Raw genomic sequence first — 2,939 nt, 5'->3', positions numbered from 1 at the left:
AGCCACTTTCAAACCATCAGAGCCATGCCCTTACACTCCCCGTCTTGATCTCTCAGCTGAAGAAGAAAAGCCTCCCAAAAACCCTGAGCAAGAGGAAATGATACGGAAGGTTAAGAGCTTAGAACAGTCATTCAGAAATATGCAGGGGCTCGGAGGACAAGTGAGTGTAGCCTACAAGGACCTGTGCCTGTTTCCTGATGTCCAGTTGCTAGCAGGATTCAAGTTACCCAAGTTTGAATTATATGATGGACATGGTGATCCGGTGGCCCACTTAATGGGGTTCTGCAGCAAAATAAGGGGAGCTGGGGGAAGGGACGAGTTATTGATGGCTTACTTCAGTCAAAGTCTAAGTGGAGCAGCCTTGGAGTGGTACACACGACAGGATCATGCTCGATGGTACACTTTGGACGACCTAGCCCAAGCGTTTGCATGTCATTTTCAGTATAATCTCGAAATTGTCCCGGACCGTCTGTCACTAACTAAAATTGAGAAGAAGCCCGGAGAAAGCTTCAGAGAGTATGGTTTCCGATGGAGAGAGCAGGCGGCAAGAGTCGATCCTCCAATGAAAGAGAGCGAGATGGTTGATTATTTCCTGCAGGCTTTGGAGCCTACCTATTATGGTCACCTGGTGTCAGCAGTGGGAAAATCTTTTAACGAGGTAGTGAAAATGGGAAGTATGGTGGAAGAGGGTCTCAAGTCGAACAAGATTATGAGCTATTCGGCGATCAAGGCAACTACCCAGGCCATTCAGAGCGGCACTGGAGGGGTATTGGGAAAGAAAAAGAAAGAAGATGTTGCAGTAGTGGAATCGAGAGCTTGGTCCAGAGGTCCATCACCATATTATCACCAACCTCGCCCTCACCCCCAAACCTACCCACACACCCCATATAGCCCACCGCAGCACTATTACCCACCTCCTGTCCCCAATTTCTCTGTCCACCATGCCCAGACATACCCCCAACCTCCTACCCATGCACAATGGCGCGCACCCACCCCACAAAATACTTACCCAGCTCAAAACACCTACCCACCCCCGAGAACCAATAGAAATCCCACTGGAATCGGTTTTCGACCTTACCCTGCATTTAAAAATGATAGGCTGCAGAAGAAGAAGACTTTCACTCCATTGGGTGAATCTTACACCAGCTTGTACCACAGATTGAGACAGTTGGGCATGTTGAGTCCGATTGAACCCAAATTGCCAAATCCTCCCCCAGGGAATCTGGACCACTCTGTGAGTTGTGAGTATTGCTCAGGTGCTCCGAGACATGACACAGAAAAATGCTGGCACTTGAAAACGGCCATCCAGGATCTCATTGACACCCGCCGAATTGAAGTGCAAGCCCCAGAAACACCTAACATTACCCAAAATCCATTGCCAACCCATCACGAGACCCATATGATTGAGCTAGTCCAAAAGGGAGAGCATAAGAAGTCGTCGCAAACCGTAATGATGATCAGTGCTAGTGAGGATAGATCAAATGAGAAACTAACAAGGGGGAGAGCATTGATCCAGGTAGAAGAGACAGTTAGCAAACCAGTTGTGGTGGTAAAGAAGGATCTTTTGAGGAGTGTTGCAGAAAAACAAGAATCAGCTAAAGTGGTAGTGTCGGGGGCAGCTGTCAAGCCCGTTGTGATTGTAAAAGGGGTAGAGCCAGTTATCATCACCGGTGACTCAGTTACCAGTAATCAGTGAAAAGGCCGTCCCATGGAATTACGGCCGAGTGATAGTGACGTATAAAGGGAAGGAGGTCAAGGAAGAAGTGTGTGAAACCCATGGGCTGACTCGCTCAGGAAGATGCTTTGCTCCTGACGAGCTGAGAAAGGCTAAACTCACCAAAGATAATCCAGTACTAGTAAAGAAAGTTGTAACTGAAGAAGAGGCAGAAGAATTCTTGAAGAAGATGAAGGCACAAGATTATTCCATTGTAGAACAGTTGAGAAAGACCTCGTCACAGATCTCATTGCTATCATTACTAATCCACTCGGATGAGCACCACCAGGCATTGATGAAAATTTTGAATGAGGCCCATGTTCCTGATAAGATTTCTGTGAACCATCTAAGAAAATAGCAAACAAGATTTTCGAGGTCAACATGGTTACGTTTTCTGATGATGAGCTGCCTTTGGAAGGCACTGAGCATAATAGAGCACTCTACCTCACGGTGAAATGTGAAGACTCTGTGGTCACCCGGGTGCTGGTTGATAACGGGTCCAGTGCAAACATTTGCCCTCTTTCCACCCTGGAAAAGTTGAAGGTGGACAGTGAGAGAATCCACAAGAATAGTATTTGCGTGCGAGGATTTGATGGAGGAGGAAAGGACACAGTTGGGGATATAGTGTTGGAACTAACGATAGGTCCGGTTGAATTTACTATGGAGTTCCAGGTGCTCGACGTGGCCGTCTCTTACAACCTCTTGTTAGGCCGACCCTGGATCCATGCAGCAAAAGCAGTGCCATCTACCTTGCATCAGATGGTTAAATTCGAGTGGGACAGGCAAGAGATTGTGGTGCATGGGGAAGATAGTTCGTGTACTCTGGGTGGTGCCATTGTACCTTTCATAGAAGCTGAGGATGACAAAGGTCCATGGGTTTATCAAGTATTTGATACGGTATCAGTTGAAAAGATCCCGGAAGGGAAGTGTATTCCTGTGCCAAAGGTAGTTGCTGCATCCGTCAAGGTTGCGTCGGAAATGCTGAAGAACGGATTTGTGCCTGGAAAAGGCTTGGGTGCTTCTTTACAAGGCATCGTATAGCCGGTATCCCTTCCTGCAAACCTGGATGCTTTTGGTTTAGGCTTCAAGCCCACTGCTGCAGACATAAGGCGAGCTAGAAAGATGAAAAAGAGAGCATGGACCCTTCCAAAACCTATCCCCCGCCTTTCCCGTTCCTTTGTCAGGCCTGGTACTAAGAAGCGCCTAGAAACAACAATGCCCAGTG

Source organism: Nicotiana attenuata, unplaced genomic scaffold (genome assembly GCF_001879085.1).
Source record: "Nicotiana attenuata strain UT unplaced genomic scaffold, NIATTr2, whole genome shotgun sequence".
NCBI lineage: Eukaryota > Viridiplantae > Streptophyta > Magnoliopsida > Solanales > Solanaceae > Nicotiana > Nicotiana attenuata.
The sequence above is the reverse complement of the archived record's forward strand: the minus strand, read 5'-3'. Positions refer to the sequence as shown.